The sequence below is a fragment of the Cottoperca gobio genome, chromosome 14 (genome assembly GCF_900634415.1).
Source record: "Cottoperca gobio chromosome 14, fCotGob3.1, whole genome shotgun sequence".
NCBI classification, from domain to species: Eukaryota; Metazoa; Chordata; class Actinopteri; order Perciformes; family Bovichtidae; genus Cottoperca; species Cottoperca gobio.
Window position 1 is genome coordinate 9,552,294 of NC_041368.1, and position 25,981 is coordinate 9,578,274.

Here is a 25,981-nt window from a genome sequence, read left to right on the forward strand (position 1 = left end):
GTCTTATACTTTATCAGTATTAGCTGCTGCACGGCAGCAGAAAAAGGCTTGTGAAAAAGGACGAGAGACAAGATGGTAGGAAAGCGAGACAAATGGGGAGAAGAGGGGATTACCAGAACAGGGTTCCTCTGACGGACAACAATGGGCTGAGATCAGTGACAGCAGAAAGATTGCCTGTGTGGTCCCACACTATCCCCTTCTTCCCCTCTGCTGGTTGCTTTGAAGGTGTATTCTCCTTCCTTTCAAGGTCAATTAGAAAATCCTAAACACAAACTCTCACTTCATCTTTATTTGCTTTCTTTCTGGCTTCTGCTTTTTTTTTTTTTTAAAGCAAATGCATCTCTCTGGGTCACAGACATCACATGCTGTGTCCTCTCAACACATCACATGCACCTCATTGAAGTGAAACGTCCGTTCATATAATCGGAGTTTTACAAAATGCCTTTCTTTACTTTCACTTCCTCTCGAGCGACGCTGACGCTTCGAGTCGGCCACACACAGAACTAACATTAGAACAGCTAAACAGGACTATTTATAGACATTTTAATGAAGACAAAAACCTACACTTAGATTCTACAACGAGGGTGTGGTGTGTGCGCTGGCTGGGGGTCACTAGGGAAAGCTCCTGTGTGCCTTCAACTGTATACTGTAACACACTCTGGCCACAACAAAACCTCTCACACAGACATGGATGTAAATGAAAAAACACCTTGCTCGTATCGGGAAAGAAACCCAGCGTAAGCAGGGTAATTATACACTGAGAAGAAAGAGTGAGTGAGTCATGCTGTATCTACTGTAACTGACTGTTCGCTCTCTCGTGCTGCAGAAGCTTCCCCGTACTAAGGGCCCCCGTTTCATTCTGGCCCACAGAGCCCCCTTACTCCACCTCCACTAAACCCGGTGGCCTTGGGACAGAGAGCGAAGAGTTTAAGTGGAAACAGTCTTTCATCATCACACCACTACATGCGCTGCACATCTGCAAACCGCAGCACACCGCACTACGGAAATACTATCTCTCTCTCTCGAGCAGTGCAGCATCCATTGCCGCCCTTTATTTATTACAGGAGTTAAACACTGCATAAGGAACATTCTTGTGTGCCAGTACAAATAAAGGTGTAGCAGGATTTAAGATGTGGTAAAATATACAGCAAATTGCTCATAATTATATACATATTACTTGATAATAAATAATACAATATATATTTTTTTTATTTAAAGCAGCAATTGCTTAATATTGATTTTATTTTTATGCCCATAATCCAACTTCAAACATCTTAAACTTGGAGTTTAGAAAATGTATTCTCCAACAGAAACTAAAGCTAAAATATGATGAAAAGCCACGGTTTGTGACAAAACTATGCCACAAGTAAAGCAATAAATCATCATTTCCCATTGCTGTCAGGGACCCAAATGATTTCAGGGGTCGGTGGTTTTCTCGGTTTGAAGCAGTGAAAGTTGTTACTGGCTGTTTTCATCACAGCAGTGTCTTTACCACATAGCTGCACGGAGGAAAGATATAGTTTTGGTTAAGTGAAACTGAACTTTGTACGTAATTGGCTGCCAAGACGGTGTTCTTCCCCCTGCGGCTGTATGGTGTTTCCCTTCAGTGGCATCTCTTTCATTAGTGCGGCCCGCAGACCTCGCTGCAGCAGCATGTTTCCCCCCCCCCCCAACTCTCACACGTTTGTACCCCTTGTTGTCCCCTGCTCTGTGATTGTTTGTATTTTGTCGTCCTGCCACAAATAATAGAGGCAATTTTTCCCATGTTCATGCTAGTTTGTGCAACCCGTATTTTGTATCTCTTCCTACGCCCTATAAATAAATCCGTTATGAAACAACAGAAATGTAAAAACAATTCAAATTAAATATTTAATGTGAAGCAATCTGATATAAAGACATTGCATTGCATTTACAACCAAGAGAAAAAATGAGTGCACAAACGTTTGTGTTTAGTAAAGGAATCCATCAGAGTCCAGAGTGTGTGGTGGTTCCTCAGGGAAAGCTAGGAGGCTGTACAGTTATCTCCCGTGGTGTCACTCTGAACTATACAACCTACTACCTCAACCTGCGGAACACTGGAGGACACTGCAGGGGGGCAGCTTTGGAGGGCAAAATGGATCAAATGAAAACCTTTTACAGTATATTGTGATAGCAAACTACATATATCATGATATGGTTTATAATGGGACATCCGGATATTTTGAAGAAACAGTCTTTCGCTAAAATAAGACAATACAAATACATGGGAATGTCTGTTTCTTGCTAATCCATCAATATTTGACAGATCAATTGTATGCAAACAGTCTGTAATATTGCTGTGAAGCAGTCCTGTTCAATGATTTGCAGCACTGACCCATTGGCCTAATTCAGGGATGTTCACTGAATTTCCTCACATAGTCCAGCCCTCCTACTTGGGGTGGGGTCAATGTGTAAAGATGGGACACGTGGGGTAAATTAAGAGAATATCCTGCCATGACAGGGTCAGTGTTGTTCAATTGTGGGAACACAGCCAAGAGAGTCTTACTGTATAACCAAGACTGTAATGAAGTCTGTCAATCTGCTGAAGATAATTACAATGAGCCAGAGCCAGACGTATTACAGAGGTGCTGGTGCAGGTGCTGTATTTGCCAGGGAGACACATACCTATAGATACGAGCTTGTGCAGCCAGTCACCACAAGTTCGGATCTACGGGTTTGTGGCAGCTGACATTACCTCTTCAAGAGCAAATAAGGAACACAAAACAGCAGGTAATGTATCTATTGTATCCTGTACACTCCACGTAATCAACACACCACCCAACTCAGTGGGCGTTTAAGCAAATGAGACACAACACAGTATTTATAAAAATAACCCCAGAGTTCAAATGTTTATGTTATAGATTTAAGAGTTCAGTTTATTTTTACTTTTATAATATTTAAGCAATAAAAACCTTGTCTGAGAGTAAAATAAAATAAAATACATGAAATCCCGTTTTTTATTTTATATTTAATCAGACCTTTTTCAATGTAGCTATAAAACACATTTCCTGTTTGTGTATCTTATAGAGGAGAGCTTTGGAATTAAACCATGATACACTGAAAAGGCCAGAGCACATGACTGGTGTCATGGTGTTTGTGTATCCTACTGATCACATTCTTCTGAGGTCAACGTTTGTTTTTCAAATGTCAGACAGAATAATAAACTCTATGCTGTTTTATGTGCGTAAATAAAAATAATGAATGAATTGAATTCAGAAAATACATTTCTGCTGTATAAAATGCCATTTTAGGCTTCAAGTTTTATCATCAAATACCACAATATGAATAAAATCTCCCAAGGCCATTATAAAACTACAATCGCCAACAGATAATAAATTCTCGAGGAAATTCTTCTAAAATAAGACTAAATTAAATGTGATGCCATATTAAATCGCAAATATATAGAAAACAATATATGACGCAAGTTTTAATTTTGATAGTTTATAAATACAGTCTGTGCAATTATTTGATAAATGATGTATGTATTTAATGTGTAATAACACCGTTTCCCTTAGATTTACAAGGCCATAAAGAGCATAAAAAAAACATTTACTGTGAACAACGCATCATATGGTGCGGATTAGAAACAACACTGAACCAAACTAACAGAGAGAAAAAACTATAAGTATGATAAATCGCAAACATACCAGTAGGGTATCCTCTGAAATCAGATGGAGTCAGGCTTCAGGAGAAGTGTAGGCCAAAGCTTCAGCATAAAAAAACAAACCTATGAAAACAGATATACAAACCATCAAAACCTGACATTGAACAGAACAGAAAGTCTAACGTTGACAGATCAGATACCCGTGCACACACATTCCTAAAAGCACACACTTACAAACACGTGGTAATCCAAGCATACCCTTAAAACACATAAAAAACTAAACACTACAAGCACTACAACAGCGATTCAATAACAGTAAAAAAGAAGAAGAAAAAAAGCTAAATAACAAGCAAAAGTATGAAGATATCATCCCCTCGTTCTGTCCCTGTTACGCCCTCCTAACCAGTGCTCATTTTCCGGGGTACAAAAACCTCAAATCGCCTTTAAAAAAGGTACGGCAAGAGAGAAATGGCAAAAGGTTGAATGCGGTAAGATGTGGATGAGGAGGAGTGGCAGCGCAGAGCTGGAATTTGTGACCAAGCAAAGGAAAGGGTGGTGTTTTTTTTTTTTTTTTTGGTGCTTCATTCTGCTTGGCTTTTTTGGATCCCAGCAGGATCCTTGGCTGCAGCTCTGTCTCCTCTTAGTGCTGCCAAGATTTGGACATATCCCTTTGTCTTAAACTCTGTTGCATAAAATCAAATTGAGAGATGAGAAAAGATAGAACTTAAAAGAGACATGGGGAAAGGACCGGCCAACAAAACTAGAGCGCAAGTTATTAAAGAAAAGGACACAGCAGGAGTGAAAGTGCACAGCAATGAGGAGAGAGAGGCTTAGCAGATGAATGCAAGGGAAACAAAAATTAATTACAAAAAAAGTCAAGATGGAAGAAGGTTGTTTCGCGTCAGAATTGTTTTTTCTCTGCAAACATATTATCTCCCAAGTGCGAGCTGCAAAACGTGTCTTCTCTGCTGCTACAACACAGCAGCCTTTCCAAAGCTATGCCACGTAGAGGGAGAGGGAGAGAGAAAGCAGCCACTTTTTCCTCTCTCCAAAATGGCTGAGGGCCGGGAGAAAGCAGCTATGAGCAAAGAGGAAGAGTGGTGCTCCCCGTCCTGCTCAGGGGAGGGCTGGGCGATTCAGCAAGCATCTCTCCCTCGTTTCCCTCTCCTCACTCATGCCCTTTGTCCCATTAGCCGTCTTTTTAGACGGGACGAATGGCGTACAGCTGTGTTGTCAGTCTATAAGAGACTCTACTCGGCCCACCATGCAGTGGAAGGCTTCGACTGTAAACGAATACGGCTGATATGGTTTGTTATGTGTCTCCCACATGCCCACATCCTGATGCTGCACACTGTTGTCTGTGTTAATGTGTCGTCCTGCTGATGCTTTGTGCCTCACAGGACAAGGGACTCTAGTTTGACCACTGTATATTTATAAAATATTTACACATCAATAATTGTTACATGATGCTTTTATCTTTGTGTGTTCATGGTCAGCATTGTGTGCCAACGCCATCAAAATACCAAATTTCCTATTTTCCATTTGTTCCACCGTGTGCCTTATTTCTTTACATAATGTCCTCACTTTTGACTTTTTATATAAATGTATGCATAAAAACTACAGAGGTCAAAATATTAAAAAGGTTTATCATGAACATTGATTTAACAGTCTCTTTCTTGGAGTACTTAACCTTGGTGCTGTCACAAGAATATAGTACGTAGTACGTAGGCAGACTGCAGTCAATAGTACTCATCAGCGCATTTCTACCGGACTAACTCAAGGTTCTATCCGCGAGCCGATTCTATTCATTGTATCTTTGTTCCTGTGTTCCCTGAAAAGCTCTGAAGATTCAAGACGAGGCTGCACGTAACTTAAATTCAAACTTGTAAAAATAAAGAAGAAATCTAAGCAGACCTCAGAACCTGTCTTGATAAGTTGACACATCATTTATTATAAGGACTGCATACGGCACTGTATAGACAAACTGGCAACAATTTAAAAGGGCAACGGATTATATTTTCTTAACTTCCTATTAAATAAAGAAATTATGTAACCGGGTACGATTATTTTATGTGAGCCAATACTGGTTTTCTTTCCCATTAAAAAAACCCAGTGGTGGGGGAAATCCACTTCTGTGCACTTGATCCTGTTGCTCTTCCTTCACAGCAATAGGCTTTCTGTATTACACAGTGCAATTCTTGTTCCCGGTAGAATATACAGACGTGGGTTTCCACTGTTTTCACACGAAACACTTCTCATTTCCAAAATATTTCCATCCTACATAAGAGAAATTGACCCACCAGTGAGGTAACTCGCACCAACAAGGCACTATTTCAGATTTTGAAGTAGCTGTTCTTGTGCAGTTAGACTGCATTCACTGAAGGCCCACACCAGTAAGCAGCTGCCCTGCTAAAGTGCCCTTAAGCAAGACACGATAGCCCTATCTGAACCTGACTTCTGGCATCTGGAAGAACAATACGCTAATTTGTCAGCAATTTATAAGCAGTTACAAATTACACCATCAGCCGCAGCATGTACCATATTTTAGAAATACAAGAATCACCTTCACAATTAGAATTACTCATGTATATCAGCATGTTCGTATTATTAAAAAAAAGGACAAATGTTTAGTTCAGAACATTAGGTGCCCTGGATACTAGTTTTGCCACAGCATGCCAATGGGCTGCTGTCTGCTCCATGGTCACCACTTGAATCTAAATGAACAGATTTGACTTTCAGGATATTGCCAAGAACCCTGTCACAGTGCCGCCACTGAAAAGGACCTCTCCAAAACAGAAGGTTGAAAAAACAACAGAGCGACAGGCATGGGCATAACCCCAAACCTCTAACAAGGTAACCCCTTAAAGCCACTCTCAGAGCCTGGGAAAGTGGGGAAGAGAAAGTGGGCTGCCAAAGGAATAAAATCATTACCACATTTTTTAAATATAATATAACGTAAGGGCAAAAATGCAATGACAACTGAGCAGAAGAAATCAGGCCTGAGTAACATAGATTAATATCATTTTTGATAGTTTTAGTTACTATATTCTTACTGTATAGAGCACATTATAGTCCATCTTGGGCCTATACAAGCTGCAGCCATGATGTCACCGTAGCCTGTATGAGTGCTGTACATCTGCCAAACTTTAATTCCTGTGAACAAAATAACTAATAATTTATTTTACTAGTGTTTAAGGGAAATATATATTATTGCAGTGTCACAGGCTGCTTCTGGCCGAGAAATAAGATGCCAACTCCTCCCTTTAGTGTCGTGGAACTCTTTTAGCGCTTCGCATTAAGCGCTAAATGTGACGATATCAACGTGCAATATTGTTGACGAAAACAGACGAGACAAAAATATAGTTTAAAAATAAGAACTTTAGCGCAATCACTTTATTTTTCGTTGACAAACTAGTGGAGACCAAATGTTATAGTTTTTCTCAATGTAGCAGTGCCATTTCCTGCGCCGCGTGCGCCATACCAGGACTACACCGGGAGCACCATACCAGGACTGCACCGGGAGCACCATACAAGGACTGCACCGGGAGCACCATACCAAGACTGCACCGGGAGCACCGTACCAGGACTACATCAGGAGCACCATACCAGGACTGCACCGGGAGCATGCAATGAGCACAGTCAGGAGGACTCGGATGAACTTGGGAGGAAAAAAGAAGGTGATATTTAGACTAGATGACTGAAATTTTTAATATCATATTGTCACCAAAATGTCATCAGTTTTCATTGACTAAATCTTATCAAAAGAGTTACGGTTTTCTTTGACTAAGATTAGACTAAAATGCCCAGATATTTAAAACAGGATGAGGTTAAATAAAAATGACAAGGACATTTGACAGGGGACTAAGACGCTGACTAAATTCACAATACATCCAGGACTCCAACAACATTTGACCTTGGTTGTCTTTCTGTAAGGCATTCCCATTTTCTGGTTTTACTCCTTGCCTTTATGAGGGTCTGTGCTGAGACACACATGACAGACTGCATGATCTTAATCTTGTCACCAGACTACAGTATAAACCCAATAAAATTACTTAAAATGCCTTCATACTTCTGTATCACAAATTGTGTCTATTACCAATTTCTTTTGTATAGCACTCAGAATTTTGAAGCACTCATGTACTCTTTTTTTTGGCTCGGTTTTTAAACACTCATCCTAAAGAAGCAACATTTTTAATTACATTTTTAGAATGACAAGTACTTTGAATATTACTACCACTTTTAAATCTTTAATATAATAGTGGATTAAAACTCACAAAGTCTTCATTTGCATGTGAATATTAATCTAATTAGCACTATGAAATGTATTGCTTGTAATAAAAATGTTACCCAATTTAAATGCCTAAAACAAGACTTACATTATTCTCATATTGCTATATGTGAGATTCCAGGAAAGGCTACAACCAGTAACATCAATTTACCGTCCTCTCATAATGTCTCAACTAGTGATTCACAGATGAGTCAGTCATTGGTACCAAGTGACTTCTGGGCAGCTGGTGCTTTCCAAAGTATGTCCAGTAATGTTCCTCTTTCTGGCATTGTTCTTGTCTAATGGTATTTTTTTTAAAGAACATTACAATTTTTCTGAGTACTTACAAGCAGAATGTAGCCTCCCAGGGGGAAGACACGGCAATTGGTTGACTTTAATTGTTTGGTTACAGAAGTGGAGATAACCGCCCACAGTCCAGCCTGTCGGTTGTATTATCTGAGGAACTTAAACCTACAGTAACACTATGAGATTTCAGAAACATAAAGGATGGATGCAGATAAAAGCTGTAAATAAAAGAATATATGCTTAGTAGCGTTTGTAATTTGGATATGAGGGACACATGGAGTCGTGTTAATATTCCAGAAACTCCTCAATAATGGGGCTATAATATCACGGTACTCAATCTGCTTAATCACAACTCCACATTACATTCATTCATGATCATGAAAGTATTAAGATCAAAATATCGTTGTGTATGAAAAGCCATTGGAAGCTATTGCAGCCTTTTTTCTAACAAAAGGCATTTTGTCTACCAAAATGTTGCCGCTCACTACAACCAGAAGCAGATATAAGGACAGCAGATGTACCCATCTGTCTCACAGAGACTTTGCTAGAGGAATAAAAAGAAAGTGTGTAGTTCATACAATAAGAAATGACTTCATAATGATTACAGGTGTAAAGTAATCAAGTAAGTAAGTCAAATGAGTCGTAGGCCTTGCATACTTGATTAACCTCAGTGTGTTTTACTTCCTTTGTTCATTCTCTCCCTCATCTTGTTTTCTTTGTGTTGTGTTTAGAGATATCTTACCATTAAACTTGATTGTGGTGTGTATTTCCAATGACTGTGAAGGCCTTAGTGTAGCTTTTATCCACATGCATGTTCAGTCCAGTGCAACATAATTAATGTTTAAAGCCTACATTGTAGAGTGCTATAAGACAAGAGAGCAGTAGTATTTATTACTTTACATTTTTATTAACGCTCATACATCTTTGTTTTTTGATGTTTCACTCCATTTGTATCTTTCCCTCCCTCTCATCTCAGCCATCTCTTGCAGTTGCTTGTCCCTCACTGTTCCCTCCTCTCGCTTCCCCCATCAAATATTCTGCTCATGCACAACTGCGGCACCCTTTCTCCAGTCCTCCCCATTAATCCACACCACAGACATCTTGGCCCACTGTCTCGTCTCCCTCTCAACGTGCACTCGAAACACTCAAAGTCTGGGCCATTTCAGCAGAGAGTGCGTGAGCATTTTTCACAGGCCATGAGACCCACTGCTGAAAATGCTTTTTACTGTACAGACAGACTAGCAGTATATCACGCTCTCTCTAAATACCACTGATTAGAAAACGTAAAAAACGACGTCCAAGTCAAAGCAAAGGTCACACACACACACACACACCAGGATAAGTAGCACTCCAATCCTTACTCAAACAACACACACACAGTATATAACCTGTATGTTCAGCCATGCTTAACATTTACTTTCACCGTCGCAGGAAAAGCTGCACAAAACAAACTGATGGCTCGGTTCAGCCGGGGCCGGCCGGCCTGTGTTGTGTGGCCGGCTCGGTCCTGTTCGAGCCAGGTCTGGCCAGTTTCTAAAGACAGAGAAGACGCTGGCTTTGAGTCAGAAAACAACTAAATCTTTGCCCCTGGAGATAATACTTTATCCTCCGCTCTGCTTACTTGACAAGCGTTTGATTAGTGGAGATTAGTTTTTAGAAAATAATAAAAAGCTATGTTTATTGGCTTTTGTGCAAAAAAAAAGAAAAAGAAAAAAAGAGGGTTTTTTCAATGTTAAGTTTTCCTCCATAATGCTTTGTGATAATTTCATAATGTTAATGATTTGATTATAGGTTGACTGTATCATATTGTGAACCGTGAAAGAACCACATTTATCAACAAGATGCATCATCCACATCTAATAATCTCACAAAAAAACATTTAAGTACACATTTAAATTTACCTTTTGACACTCTAAAATATAAATTAATGATATATTGAAAATACAAAGTTTCCTAACTTTTGAAATATTTCCTCTCTAAACATAATACTAATCTAAATAATTGATAAAGCTTTTTAAGTATGGCTAGTCATTGTTTGACTACTGCAGTGTTTGACAACATACCACTAAATTGTATTCATGAGGGACAGAGTAAAAGTATCCATGATGGGTGGCACACTGCTTTCTTAAGATGCTTTGCACAACGAGTTGAGAAAGGAGCGAGCACAATGACATAGCAGGGGTAAGGCTGTAAGAAGAAGAAAAAGATCTAATTACTGTATTAATTACTTAATTTCTATTCATCTGCAGGATCCACTGGCTTGTACTAATCACTTTAAGAATGCAGCCAAATGCTCAATATTAACACATCTTCCATGACAGGAGGAAGAGTGTGGCTCTACGAGGGGATGAAGAAATGAGATTTACAGGGAAATTAAAGCGACTAATGCCTTGAGATTTGCAAAAGAAGCTGCTCAACGTGGAAGAAAACTCAGGGAGGTCACATTTTCCTCTTTCTTTGTGAAGAACACCTGTTATGTGGTAGCGGTGCACAGTAGCACAATGCAGACGGATAGAAACTGTATTTACATATATTCCAGAGTATAAAATCCTGGGTGGATCATCAGTTTACCCCCTCCATCTTCCTTCTCTGAAATAAGGGCCCACGTTAAATTGTACAGCAGTGCTTTGAAATATCCCACAGTGCCTCATCAGCCACCCTCCTCTCTTGCCATTTCTTTCTTTCTCTCACCCTCCACTCCTGCCATTTCAGGCCCTTATTTCCCTGCACTCCTTCCCCTCCCTCCCCTCCCTCCCTCCCTCCCTCCTCTCTCTCTCTCTCTCTCTCTCTCTCATTCATTCAGTTTAATTTTGAACTCTGCACTGGTAGACAGGCAAAGAGGGTAGCTCCATGGTTACCTGGCACCAGGCCATCTCATTACACTGCCAATTGATTCTGGCCTGCCGCCATGTCCGCTGCCTGCCTCCCCCACACCCCGCACCATCCACCATCTCTGCACCCCAGACTGTCTGCAGCAAAGGGAGATTTCAGAACACACAGGAAGGAACGAGGCAAACAGCTTCACTGTCGTGTATCCAACTTAGCTCGCGTTCACGCACCGCTGCACACGTTAAGAGCACAGACAAATACTCACGTCACATAAATAGTACATGAAAAGCTTTGTTCAAGACTACGCACACTATATTTAACTACTCTTAGAACCCTCGCTCTTATACAGTGTGCAAGTCAGTGTAGCTAGCTACAACACCAGATGACTTGTATTAAAAAGGTAAAGATGAGCAGAGACCAAGCAAAGCATTCCAACAATAATCATTTCTACACTCATTGTCACATATCTATTAAATCCCTGTGTCTGGAGATTAAATATGGATCCTATTGAGATGAATATTTGAATCCACAATTCAATTTTTTTCAAAAGGCTTCCAAAATCCTCTCGATTCTGGTGGACGTGGATAAAAATGTTATTCAAGGATAAAGAGATGAGTTGTGAGAGGGTTAAAGACAAAAGTCATAACTTTTCAAAACATTTATAAAACATAAAATTATAAAACAACACATAACTCTTAGACAAATGTTTCAATTGTGTGAGGAAACTGAATGCTCAAGTGTTGCACTACATGTATTTACAGTATTAACAATTTGCTGTAGAATTATCTAAGAAAAGAAAAGCATTTAAACTGGCGTAGTAAAATAAGTAGTGTAATTGCGGCCCCGCCCCACATTGAGGTGGTTGAATTGCACTCTTGCCTTTACAACAAGCAATGAAGCAAAATTAAGTGTCATATTAAGTGATCAAAGGGAAAATAGTGAAAAATATATATTTATATATAATTAATTATTATTATCATTATTATTACCTAAATTGTTCCTGATTAGCAGTAAGTTTTTTGATCTCAATTGGCATCAAAAAACCTCTGGTTGGACTTTTATTGGTATTTAATCTGATTAAACGCACAGCCATGATTTCAAGATTTCATTTTCTAACATGTGTCTTGGTCAATGCAAAGCCAGCTTCACAAAGTCAGACTTGACACAAGAGAAACTCATAAACTGTAAATCTTACACCAAGGCCAACGGTGCGTTGATAGGCCAAACAAAGCGAGCGACCATGTCCCCTTGAGGTATCTCTAAGCTCTTGGTTTGTCTCAGTGACAGAATGTTGACACTGGTGTAAGTTCTCACACGACAACCCGACATACTGTCGTTACTGACTTTTAAATGGCATCCCTTGTTAGGCTACATAAGCAATATTATTTGAGATCAAACTTTCATATTTTACACTGAGACACACATAAACAGAGTCCCTACAGGGAGTTCCTAATATCTTGAGTGTCTGCTTCAAATAATTGTGTGAAGCTCGGAGCTAAAGAAGTCGGGATCGATGTCTAATGACTCATCTTGCCCTATGAGACTTTCCGTCAGTGGCAGTGAGTGTAGGGGCGGGTTCACGACTGAGACTTCATCTTACACAGCATCTGTCTAGGTGTGACTCAGACAGTCGTAGCTTGCCTCTCCTTCTGCCACTGCTGCCAGATGCCAGGGTCGTGGCCTCTCGGTCACCAGGGATTTGAGGGGATCAGGAGTCAAAGGGATCATAAAGCCATATGACAGTGTGTCTACTGTGCCTTCAAAATCCTCATTTTCAACAGCCATTCATTCATGATCCATGTCAAAGTGTAAAAGTCGGACCGTGGTAGTTTTTGTAGACATTGTTCTAAAGAGCTGCAATGGTTCATGTGCCGTTGACAAAGTGGTCCAACAATGACGGATGAGTGATTTGTGTTTAAAGGATTTCCTGAATTTACAGTATATGATGCATCTCCAAATATGGGCATAGCAATGCAATATATGCCACTGGAACTTATATCCAACTCAGCATCCAACTGTAGGCTGAGAAATGCCCGATTAATGCTTTACGCAACTGCGAGGGTTGCCAAATGACGTCACACGTATCGGCAGGCTTTCGCCCGTCCATGCATATCAGAGATGTTTAAACTAGGTGGACGCCAAATGGTGGACAAAATGGAGAACTTTGAGAAGTTTTGAGGCTATCAATTTGTCGAGAGATGAAACAGAGTATAAAAGATGAAGCGTTTACTCGTCATGATTCTCCTTCAGTTCATGGCAAGCGGAAAGCATAATCATGCCTTTAGGGTTTCCCTAAATCACTCCCCATTCCCCTTTTTCCTTAACTTAGTGACGAGATCAGAGCCTAAATAAACTCTAGATTCTTTTATAATATTAAAGCCACTCCATGTGAGTTGGCTGACTGCGATATGTTGAGAATGTAGACACAACATGGATGGTCTCCATTTACAGATTGTTCATATCAATGAAGCACAACTGTACTGGAAAGCCATTTTAAAATGGCTAACCTACAGTATTTCATGGTATACATATTTACTAAATGCACCATTCTGAAAATATTCAGCTTCCTCCATGCATTCATTACTAACCTCTGTCTGTGCAAGACTTTTTATAGTGTTCCCCAAAACATCTGCAAATCATAGTCAATCAAAAGGTGCTTTTTTCTGTATTTCAGTATGTTTAGGCATTTAATTTGAGATTCAGCCATGAGAAATAATTGCAACTGTGTTCCTACTGCTAAGATTAAGAGCACGTTGGCTACATATAAACATATAAATAGCCAATTCATGTAGAAAATAAACTACAATCAAAATACAAATGCAGTTTGAGTATACAAGGTCAATTACATCTATAGTAACGTTGCCAATCATGGCTTTCAAACATCAAACTGATGATGCATATAACCACTCAAATCATTAGTTTAACTTCAAAAAAGGAGTCATCTATCTGCTGCGGGACAAGGCCATCAATTTCATCCTTGCAGGTGCCACCTTTCCATCCACCCATCCATCCATCCACCCAATCGCCCATCGAACCATCCATCTCAGAACATGCAGGTGTCCCATGTTAGGAGCACAGTATCCAGAGACATGGGGGCCCAAGTTCTGAGTTAAGAGAGCTGAGAAATGTATCTAAATTAAAAGTGCTACTAGTTACTTCATTTCATGCCTCAGAGACATTGAAGGTATTTTGAAAATGGAAAATCAACATGAATCCATCATTTCCCCTCCTAATGTTTATTGTTTCTGCACAAAATATGAACATTTCATAAACCCATTAATCTGCCAAACTAACAAAGTACAATACAAAAGGCAGTGCACCCACTGTTACGCACACGGGTCTAATGAAATACTTTTGCAGAGTAATTCTAAGAAAAATATTTCATGCTCAACCTCAAGTGACACACGTGGTTTTCAATAAGTGAATATATTTCAGACTTCTGTACTTCACTACTCTTAAACTGTGCAAAAATGTTAAAATATTTAGACAAATAGCATTCAGCAAAAGCTATCAAAAAATATCAATATATCCCATACATGCTTCCTGTCTATTGTTGTACACATGCTGTAAGCTTTATACAAAATGTACATGCACTATATACTGTATAAATACAATTCTACAGATAAAATCAATGTTACTCGTGACGATGACTGTGATAATTACACCTTGGAGTTCATCAATAAGGAAAAGCAGGGTAGAGCTTTTCCAGTGCGAGTCTGTGTCTCTAAAAGCTAAGAGTTAGAGATGGGCCTCCCCACTTTGGGGCCCCTTTCCTGTACATGCACACGGGTTGTTTAAGGACACAGTGAACCAGGCTACCCGATCTAGGGAAGGGGCCAGGCAGGGGGAACAGTGACAGGACGGCCAAGTGGAAGAAACTCTCATGGAATCCTAGGAGCTCAAGCTGCTGGCTTAATGCTAGAGGGAGTAGAGAGCGCTGGAAGAGAGAGACGTGATTGGCTCATGTGAAAACAGAGGGAGGAGCCAGTTTCCCAAGCGGAGAGATAGATTTATGGACTCCGCCGGCAGCGAGGAGAAAAAAAGAATAGAGGTGGTGGTGAGTGTGGGGAGTGCAAGTGTCTGCCAGTGTGACAACTTCTTAAAGTAAAGTTACAGTACAGATGAGAAGCACTACAAAGCAGGTCTGTTATAACACGTAGGTCTGGAATTTGGGACATAATATTTGGAAAGATAAGGTCTTACTTAATGACCTAATAAACATATCATGTTATTTCAGATTTTCTTTTAACTCCAGATTTTGGATCAAAGCAGAGCCGGTTTGGGTTGGTCCAGTTTTAGATGACAGCCCATCACACCTGCATTCTTGGGGGAATGGGAGCTGCCACACAGACCTTCTCCCATTGCCCCCTCCCGCCCCTTCTCCATTTTCTCTCCCCTTGTTACCTTGTCTCCCCCTCTCCTGCGTTCCTATCCTTCTGTTGCTCCCCTTTTCTGTGTGAGTGTGTCTGGGTCCTGCAGGAGAGGCTTTGTCTGTGAACACTGAAGCCCGGACCGGCCCACGGGGGCCAGATCCATGAATACCCACACTGTGAGAGCCGCTCTTTCTCTTCACACCACTTTCTCTACTGGAATGCCTGAGCAGTGAGGTAAGAAACGCGCGCACGCGCCGCCATGTGTGCCCGCACACAAGCCTACAGTACGAGCACACACACACATTTTCTCACTTTCTCTGCCGTACACACACATACACCACACTTTACACACAAACTGAGTGAGTCATGCGGTGATGAAAAGCCAGTGTTTTGTGTGTGAACCCTCTCACCCTGGACTCACATCCTGAGAGCCTTTCTCCTCCATCAGTCCCTGCCAAGCTCTCCCTCTAATTAAAGACCATTGGGTCCAATAGCATTGGCCCAGCTTCCCCCAGACCATGCCCCATCCCCAGCTCACAGTGTCCTGAGCGGAGTAGAATCTATGTGGAATGTGAATGACTGTGGTGATTAACAACTTCTCAGGGTTTCTAATTCCCCAGTTAATGGTGTGCTTGGCCACAAGACACATGCCAGCTTTACAGAGAGGCTGGCCTAATAGATAGACTTCAGCTGACAAGGGATAGTCTACAAAAACATCTCAAAGGATATTTAAGTTGTTTGATCTGTTTGTTTTCAAATGAACAGAACGATAAAATCTTATCCTAGAAACCCATGCAAAAATAATGACATTTTATTCTGTCAATTTGAATTTGTATCTATGACAGGTAAGATGCAATACATTACATTTATAAAGACCCAGTTATTCAAAGCAGAAGAAAGGTGCATGTCATTTAAAAGACTGTGCCGTTTTCTCCATTTGGCTGTGATTATTGCTGCAGGACCTCAGCAGGCGAAGAAGCTAACAAGCCAAGCATGTGAGGGAGAAGCCATTCCATCTGTGTGCAAAGTATGCTTCAACTGTGATTGAATTCGAATTGGTCTGTTCAAGTACTATTTTAGGGGGCATATTTGTGCCACAACTTGATTTGCATAAACGTCTCAGTGAATCAACCAGACAGCTTGTGCAATGGAGAAGCAAACAATTAAGGGCAATTTGGGTTACTGCTAAATATAATAATAACAAATATATCAAAACTTCCTTGAGCACCATAATTATCTATTATAAATTCTACTAGAATGTCACAACCCAGTATACAAAAAAGAAAAGGGAAAATAAATAAATAAACATGCGAGACAATCATGACATCGCTACAGGTAAAAGGTCCAAGCAGCAACCCGAGCGCTGAACCCAATGATGGAGAAGAGCTTTAAGCTGCAATTTCTCAATTTCAAGACTTTCTTTAAAAAAATAAAGAAAACAAAATTCAGTCACAAATATTTTACAGAAAACATATTAAATAGACAATGAGGGCTTAAGGAGAGCATGCTTGTTGTAGCGACAGTATGTCCGGAACCAATTCACAGGATCCGGGTTGGGGCCGATCCAGGAATTTATTTTTGCTAAATTGGTATCGGCTATAAACCGGATCCATCGCTGATCCTGTGTGTTTGTTTGTCCTTGGGGGAGAAGAACAGAGGTCGAATAAATCCTGTGTAAACCATCCCACCGCAACAGATGCACAGGAACTATCTCCATAAATATTACGTTGGTTATATCCAATATATAACAGGAAGCCATCAAAGGAAATAAAAAAAACATCTTCAAACCTATATATAAACAATGAAATACCGGAGCGGACCTTATATGAACAGTATACTTGTATTAAAAGAGTCAGCTTGTGATCAGGGGCAATACAACTATGACCAGGCCATCCCTACTTGAGAGTCTGGACTGAGGGGCTTCTCAGCCTCTCAGTCAGTCGTGGTAGTTCACTCTTGCTTGTCACAGCCGGCTGCCCCCCCCCCCCCCCCCCCCTTTGCCCAAATATGGATTGGCAAACCCAAACCCAGGCTTGAAAACCTCCCTTTCAGAAACGTGTGGGTGATGTCACAGACACTGCATCGGTGTAGCCTCTACAGTCTGCGATCACGCCTTTCACCTCTAACAAGTTACTCTTTTTCTTTATGGGCATCACTCTCTGGAAGCTGCGTCACAGAGTTATTTTAAACTAGCAGAGCACTCTGGTTAGGAAAATGCCGAACATTACACAGACATCACCAGACTGTTACACACGTCTGCTGTCGAGGAGGAAGAGGACAGCAAATGGTTTGGATCTACGAGACGGCAGTAATTAGTCTGAAAGAATGAGAGTTGCAGTCAGTCTAGTCAAGTACAACAAACAAGTGGCAATAAGCTCAGGCAATAACAGCTCACTGACTGAAAGCTAAACTCAAGCAGGGATGTGACATTAGCTAACTGCAACTTGATAAATTATCGGTGGCAGATTCTGAAGCATTACTTCCTGGCATTGTTTATTTAATGATTAATGACATTTACTTTTTTGTTTATTATTCAAAACATTTATTAACGTCTGAGCTTCTGATTCTCAACGAGGCGCAGCAAAGGCCATTATCCTGTGTGTGTGTGTGTGTGTGTGTGTGTGTGTGTGTGTGTGTGTGTGTGTGTGTGTGTGTGTGTGTGTGTGTGTGTGTGTGAGACACATTAACACAACGTCTCCTGTAGTAGATTAGGCCACAGTAGGAGCCAAGATGGCGTCTGCAGCCAAACTCAATCTTCCTCTCTTTCCAACAGCCACTCTTTGTCCTTCAGGAGTCTGTAGGGATGTGCTGCCTTGTTTATTTATTTTAATTGGGAAGGTTAATGAATTTGTTTTCTTCAGTCTTCATTGTTTGATTTTGTGAGGCTATTTGTTACCTTCCCAGTTTGATTTGCTGTGTTTCTTGTGGTGTTCTTGGCCATCCTGAAGCCAATCCTTTTGTTAGTTTTTATAATCACATTACAAATACACACCAAAAGTCTATTTTCTGCAATCTGTCACTATGGCTGTGTGGGACTTGGGGAAGATGGGTTTCTTTCACATTGCTGCACGACCACCTCTAGACAGGGCATGCCATGAGTTTCCTTCGTCTTTTCTCATTGTGATTAGTGGTAAGTAGCTGGTTTTTTCCCCTCAGGTTGGCAGTTTTCTTTGGCGTGTCAGGAAATTACGGAGTTTTACATCAGTCGTAATGTAATTCAGTGGTTCATTTGCTTTTGTAATGTTTACAAACACTGGATAAAGAGACTTAATTTGATTTATAATTGGTTTAACAAAGCTCAGGGGCAATTCTGTTTGCTTAAAGTTCACTCTAATATTCCACAAGAATTGCAGAATCTGCAGTTTGTGAAAGTTATTTTGTGAAAGGTTTTGACAGTGAAAAAGACTGCAAGTGATAAGATATAGGGAACAGAATATAACTAACTCACAGTAACTAACTTGATGGGAAAGTTTGCATTGTATTTACCAAGTTTCAGCATTTTCAGAAACACAGTCTACAGTAAACATACAGCACAAAAAGGCAGTGTGTTGTGTTTTTGTTGCAATTATTCAATAAGGACTAGACACACAGACGGCCAGCATTTAAAAGATGCTGCACCTTCATCCATGAAATCATGAAGTAGAAGTCCACAAAAAAATTATTAACAAATAGTAATCATAACCACAAAAACAGTTACGGAATGAGTGAAGCATTAAGAAACACAATAACATGTTAGAATCATATTAAATAACTACAAGTACAAACCCTCTCTTATTAATTAACTATAAAGGTGCTAAAATGTTACTAACCTTACCCATCCCCCTGAGATACAAGCTTCTGAAAAATGTATAACATCCCCTCTCCATACCAGATTGACCGTATTAATACAAACAAATGTTTGTCCTTTGGCTGTTTAATATTCAAGTGTAATTGAAGCTTTAAGTTTTTAAATTACAAATGATATTTTTATTGACTTTCTATTCAGGGCGCTTCACATACAATATCTACACGTGCTACACATTCACCTTATTCTACTGGAATTATTTTCCTGGCATACATGTACTCATTCATAGTAGTTACACTACAAAAGGGGAACAATTAGTGTCACTGCACTCTTCCTCAACTGTGGGTCAGAGGTTCAGATGAATGACTCAACACTTTCTCGTTATAAAACAGCTGCTTTTGTTTCAAAAGCAATAAATCAGACAACTTTGCCCGGTGTGTCGTTTAAATACTACTTGAGACATGATTTTACAATATGACATTACAAGCAAAAATCCTCAATTTGAGTAAATTAGTAAGTAACTCAAGTGTGTGTGTTTGTGTGTGTGTGTTTAAGGCACTAGGGTGTGTGGACACCACTGCAGTTTCCTGTACCATTGTGTCTGTGTTTGTCTGGTGACTCAGTTGCACTCTCACTTGTGGTGAGTACATGAAACAGACTGGTCATTCAACCACATTTCCACCATCCAAAACTCTATCGCCTGAATCATTTCCTCCACCACACGCACACACGCACACAAACAAACGCACACACACACACACACACACACACACAACACACAATCGGGAACTATCAAGGCCTATATCTCTTTGTCATAGTGTTGTGCAGTGGATAGGACTACACCTTAATGTGGGCTCCTCAGCCTTTCCAGAGCATGCAGACAAACACACACACACACATTACGTTGTGAGTCATGAACTATAGCTGTGAGGCTGGGAGGGAGGGACGGACAGCGACAGAGGGCAGAGGGACTGTGGTCTGCAGTGTCTCCCGTCAGCGGCAAGACAAGTCGCATCTACCAATCACATTCCTGAAACTCTCATTACACACCGACCCGCATAATGACGCAGTCAAGTATCAGACTCAGCCGCAGGGCAAGCAGTATTTAAAAACAGAACGAAAACAGAAAGAAAAAAGAATCTTCTGAATTTTTCATCAGTACCACCAACTGTGTTTCATGGCAATAACACAGTATTTATCTATCTACCTATCCACCTATCTATCCACCTATCCACCTATCCATCTATCTATCCACCAATCCACCAATCCATCCATTTATCCATCTATCTATCATACATCCATCCATCCATCCATCTATTTATCTATCTACCTATCCACCAATCCACCAATCCACCAATCCATCCATCCATCCATCTGTCTATAATACAAGATTATCATAACAACCAAAATGTGAGACAGTATCTAGTTTTACATCCTGACATCATTTGTGATGATCTCCCTGCTCTACAGGCATTAACACAGTGTTTATCAGTTAGCCTTGCAGGGCGCTTACATCTCCAATCATTTCAGTGATTCAAATTGTGAGCTGAAATGTAATAGTCTGATTATCAGGCAATGTTTCAGTGACCTCTAAGTGTAACATTGGTGGGATCGAATGTGTGGCTGCTTTTCTTCTTTGTCTCTTTCAGATTGTCAGGAATTGAGGTGGTGGGACGAGAATTCAGACACATTCCTGTCATGCTCAGTAAAATACAGTAAGAATCTCAGTTATGTGGCTACCATCTGAGTGCGATTTGAATAACACTAATAATAACATAGTATTACTGCGACAAACCAAGATGGAAAGTACAGCATGGTGATGCACATTTCAAAAGGATCATTTACCAAATAATGTGCAACACAGATATCGTATTTTAAAAAGCATAGAAATAAGTTTGTTTTTTTATAAATGTGTCACAAAATATTATGGAATTTTAAATAATTTTACACCCCGACATAAAGAACGCTCTATCTTCTTATCTGTAAAATATAAAGGCAATAATTATGAAGCCGTTACACTTTTTTTTATTGTGTAGTTTTTACTAGAATAAAAAAACAATTCTTAACCAAATTATAATCTAATTATATGTATTTTAATACAATACCATACCATGATACAAAACAAGACACTGGAATTTAAAAAACCTTCCATATGCAGTTGATCATATAAGATCTGTGGACATACAAAACAGCGCAGAAGGATGAATTCCTGTTGCCTGGCAGAGTCAGAAATGACAATATATAATAAGACATGGACTTCTCTACAGTGTGAATCAATCCGTCTGTGTTTTTGTGCTTTACCTTGGTCCGTCATTTTTCAGTTTGAACAAAATTACAAGTGTGAAACCTCCCCCGGACCACGGTCCGTACCAAACAGCCGAACCTTCGTCCGACAAAAAGAAACGGTCTCGGTCTGGATCCAATTGAACCAAGCGTGGGTTCGTTTCTAGTGTGAAAACATTTTTGGATTAGACTTTCGTAAAAAATTACTGGAAGTTCTGGCAGGCTTTCATCAGAACCGGAAAACGGAAAAACAAGGTTAAAAGCAAAAATGAGCTGCTGTATCACATGGAGAGAGGAGGAGATCAAATGTTTAACTGGAAAAACTCAACACTCTTAGAGAGGATGGGCGAGAGAGAATTCGAGTGGACGGGAGAGCCCGCCTACAAACCAATCAAGTATAGGGAGACACTGCTCACGTAGAAGACGGGATGTAGGTACGTTAATAGTTCTTTAGTGCGCCTGCATCATTGCAATGTGAAACAAAACTAACCGGATCCAATGTATACAATGTTACTACAACAAGAGCCTTGGTTCAGACCTTTAGCTGTGAAAGGCCGCGAGAGGATTATGGACATAATCATAGTTTGCAGGTTATTACTTCCAACCTCCAAACATGATGCAGGTGTAATCAGTTCAATGGCACCTGTTTTACAACAAACTCACTTTTTCTTTGAACTTCTTCAAACATGAATAAGTACATTTTCATATTGCAAATAGACAACAAGTCCAACACTTCCACTGGACGCTACCTAAAATAAACTGCTTCACCTAGATCTCAAAATAACTATCCAACAACACACTGAGAAGTTGAGGGGGATTTCACCACGATGATAATCCAACTGGCTTCTTCTGTTCTTAGCTGATGACTTCAATAAACAGTCCAATGGGTTGTCTTATACTTTGACATCTTACAGTACAAACTGGGACATTGTTTGTATAGATCAAAAAGGTACTCAAGCTACTAAACATAATCATTTATTGTAAAAAACGAGAAAGCTCTCAGAGGGAACAAATCTCTGCCAAGTCTGCACAATTCTAGTTTCTTTCTCAATAAGAGGATATGTTTAGAAGATTGTTGAGTGGACGAGGACGGATTAAGCTCTGCATCAAAATAAACATTGTGAGAGACAATCAACAATACATCTGCCAGACTTCGTTCATCTTGTTTAGTAGTTCATAACACAACAGCGGAAATATTGTAAGAATGTCGTCTTTCTCAATGTTAAGAAATTCATAGAATCCCTTGACCTGTGCCCTGTGCCCTGATCCAGACCCACACCAAAAGGTAATATTTGCTTTTTGACCCACAGCTCAAGTCCATTGAAATGTTTAGTTTTGGAAATATGGGACCGAAAATGTATCCCTGCCAGAGGTAACGACTAAGTTATGTTAATGTTAAATATAAACGGCTTGCTTTTTCTATGTCAACATAATTGTTTTGCTATCACACAATTGTGGTAGTAATCTGAGCACCTTATTGTACAACATTGAGTAGCTTTAGGAATTCTGTATTTTATCATCCCTTAGCATATTTCTCAGGGAGCCCCAGTATTTACTCACATTATCTATTATATTGGTTTAACCTGTGGTGTAAATATGACGTTTTTTCCATGTATTGTTTTATTGAGTTATTACATTTACAAGAATGTGTCTACCCACAGACAGATGGAAACAATGCTACAGCATAATATGCTATGGTACATACCCTGTGTAGTGAAAACACATAAATGTGTATCCATCTGTTGTTGAATGATGTCAACTCCAACAAAGAAAAGAAAAATCACTCAAACACAACTATAAACAAAGCACCCATCTAAACTCGAAGGGAATATTCTCCTGTCATTCACTCCTTACACACGGAAATAACAGCACTGAGGGAATAGTGACATGTACAGAGAAGGGAACACTGGTAGAGAGGTCCTCTGCCGGCTGGCCACGACTCTCTGGCGTGTGTCTGCAGCCGTTAAGACAGTACTGCCACGCTGTGTCAGACAAGGTAATAGGCTTTTTTCTGCTGTGACTGACTGACTTGACAGACAGTGAAGCTGACAAACCACATTCCGGGTTGATTGGAGTGCAGTACAGTAACAGAAAGGCTCTACACATATTTAAAGCCATTAAAATATTGTCCCTAATGGGATATATGGAGTTTTATGGCTCCACTGTACAGCAGGAAGACATCTACCCACTCTCACAATTCCTCGACAATACAATTATCTTCCTCTCCTCAATGGCGGTCAGTGATTGCTGTGAGATTGACCCAGTATGAATGAATGGATGACACTCATCTGATTCTGTTTCAGATCAAGATGAGCTGAGGGGCAATCAAAAGTTGGAATTCAAAGGAGGTGGAAATTAGGAAGTAAATGAGTGTGGGATAAAATACCTGCTATTGAGACCAAAAATCATTTCAAGTATTTGTCTCTTCTCAACAGTGAACAGAAGAATATGTAATGTCAAGGCAACAGGGTCAGCCATCTCATTAGCTGTCAGGAGTAATAGTGTGATCTGGAGGTGGGGAAATGTTGCTGATCATAAAGACGAACTGTCCTTACAGTGTGTAGTTTCGAGAGATTAAGTATAGAAGCCAGAATAGACTTTAAACATCTGCAGGTACCAAATTCAAAATATGGCATTAACAAGGAATACTTCTATCACATCTAGTCGATCAGTCAATAACAGCATAACAGGGTTTTAATACATTTCTTCTAATTGTATTGTCATGTCATATACAAAACTGACTTCTGCAGAAATACAGCACAGCCAAGATACACCCTTTGAATAAATTCTCACTGTATTTACTCTTTTCTTTTTTTTTCTTTTTACTACTGCTGCTTTCTTTGCTGCAGTGTTCTGTGATTGGTTGGAAACATGTGTCAAGTCACTTGAATGCTGTCAGGATAAGGAGTGTTATTGGCTGGTGCTCAAACCCCACTCCACCCGCGCCAACCACCCACCTCCCAAAGCCGTGGCGTAGACGATTGGGCAAACAGATGTGAGCATCAGGTGGGGCTGCACTCCTAAAGAGAAGGAGGAGGCACTCGGGGCCATCTCAGGTAACAGAGCACCAGCACGGGCTGCTTTTCACTACCCTTTATGTATTTTCATTCACAGAGGGACGAGTGCGGGGATGCAGGGGAGGGGTAATGCACCTGTGCTTAGTTCTTTTTTTGCAATGCTGTATTATTTGTATTAGTGACAAATTAAACTTTATCAAGTGATTTTATTCCAGCATACAAATGGTAAAACTAGGTCATTTGACGATAAAGAATTTTATGGAAAAAAGGATTAAAAAAAAAAAAAGCTGATGATTTGGGGTTACATTGAGGGCTATTTGCTTTACGATGATCACAGACTAGAGGTCGTTTGACTGCATAATAGGACAAGAGACATGTTAACATCAATCTATAATCCATTTTTCTCAGATAAGTCAAAGTCATGGCATCTCTCAAATATCATTCAACCCTCTCTGATTGTACAGACTCACTGACACGGTCCACGCTCTCTTCAGGGCAACACAAGTTCAACGGCATTGGCGAAGCTGGTTGACGTCACAAAAAGACCTTACAATGACACTGTGGTGAGAAAAAAAGAATTAGGTCATGCAAGTGCTGTGAGTCTCTTTATGTGGTCCTCTGCCATACGCCATTGTCACAAATAGCACCAACACCACACAGAGAACACAAACACACAGAGATTCACACTCACACAGCGTGGCACTAAGGTGAAGTGGCCATCAACAATCTGTCGCTTCGTCATATCACACCAAACTTGGCAGATAGGAATGGTGAAATGGGAGTGGGGAATATTTGGTGGTGTTGATTGTATTGTGTGTAGAGTACACAGCAGTGGGTGTGACCTCCACCTGCAGGCCAGCCCAGGAAGTGAGGCTCAACTTACCGGTGGGAACACGGTTTCTGCTTTCCATCCACTCAAAAGTTCATACAGCCACCTACGGAAGAGAGACACAAGGAAGAATAGATCATATGTACAGCAAGTAGCTGTCCAAATCTTTGCCTAACAACAATGCTGTAAGGTCTGACGTTTCTTTTGTGCTCGTGCTCCACATACTTCAGTGCTGATATGGAGTGTATTCTTTTTTCTTTTTTTTTATCAGAGCAAGAGTGGCTGTTTTGCAGATTGAGGTCAGGATTTGGCTCAGAGTGTTATGTAACCTGCTATATGGGCCAGAATAATAGTATTACATCTGAGATTGCAGTTCAAACGGGAGTCACGGTGGGGAACGGCAGGCTGATGCAGACTGCGGCAGACAGTGTCTGTGTTTTCAGGCGACTCTGTGCTATAACAGACAGACATGCCCAAGAGAGTAGTCGAAGTCTTTTTCTTTTTGCCTCGTTTCATTTCTCCTACACCATCAGTTTGTGTTCGCCCCTTTTCTCACCCACGCTCTTCTATTCTGTGTCCTACATTTTGTTTTTTTCTGATTCCCTGATGTCGCTACATTGCCACACTTTGATGCTTCCACTTCCCCATTTAGTCTCACTGTGACAAACTGC

At 40.3% G+C, this 25,981-nt stretch overlaps 1 long non-coding RNA gene across 1 annotated transcript in view; it reads right to left on the reverse strand.

Moving 5' to 3' along the window:
- Positions 1 to 25,981, reverse strand: part of LOC115018483 (uncharacterized) — a 69,607-nt gene that overhangs the window by 26,779 nt on the left and 16,847 nt on the right. Inside the window, exons 2-3 of the long non-coding RNA XR_003833391.1 lie at positions 25,365 to 25,416; positions 3,666 to 3,745 (exon numbers count right to left, since the gene is read on the reverse strand). This is a non-coding gene — a long non-coding RNA (uncharacterized LOC115018483). The remainder of the gene's footprint in view (positions 1 to 3,665; positions 3,746 to 25,364; positions 25,417 to 25,981) is intronic.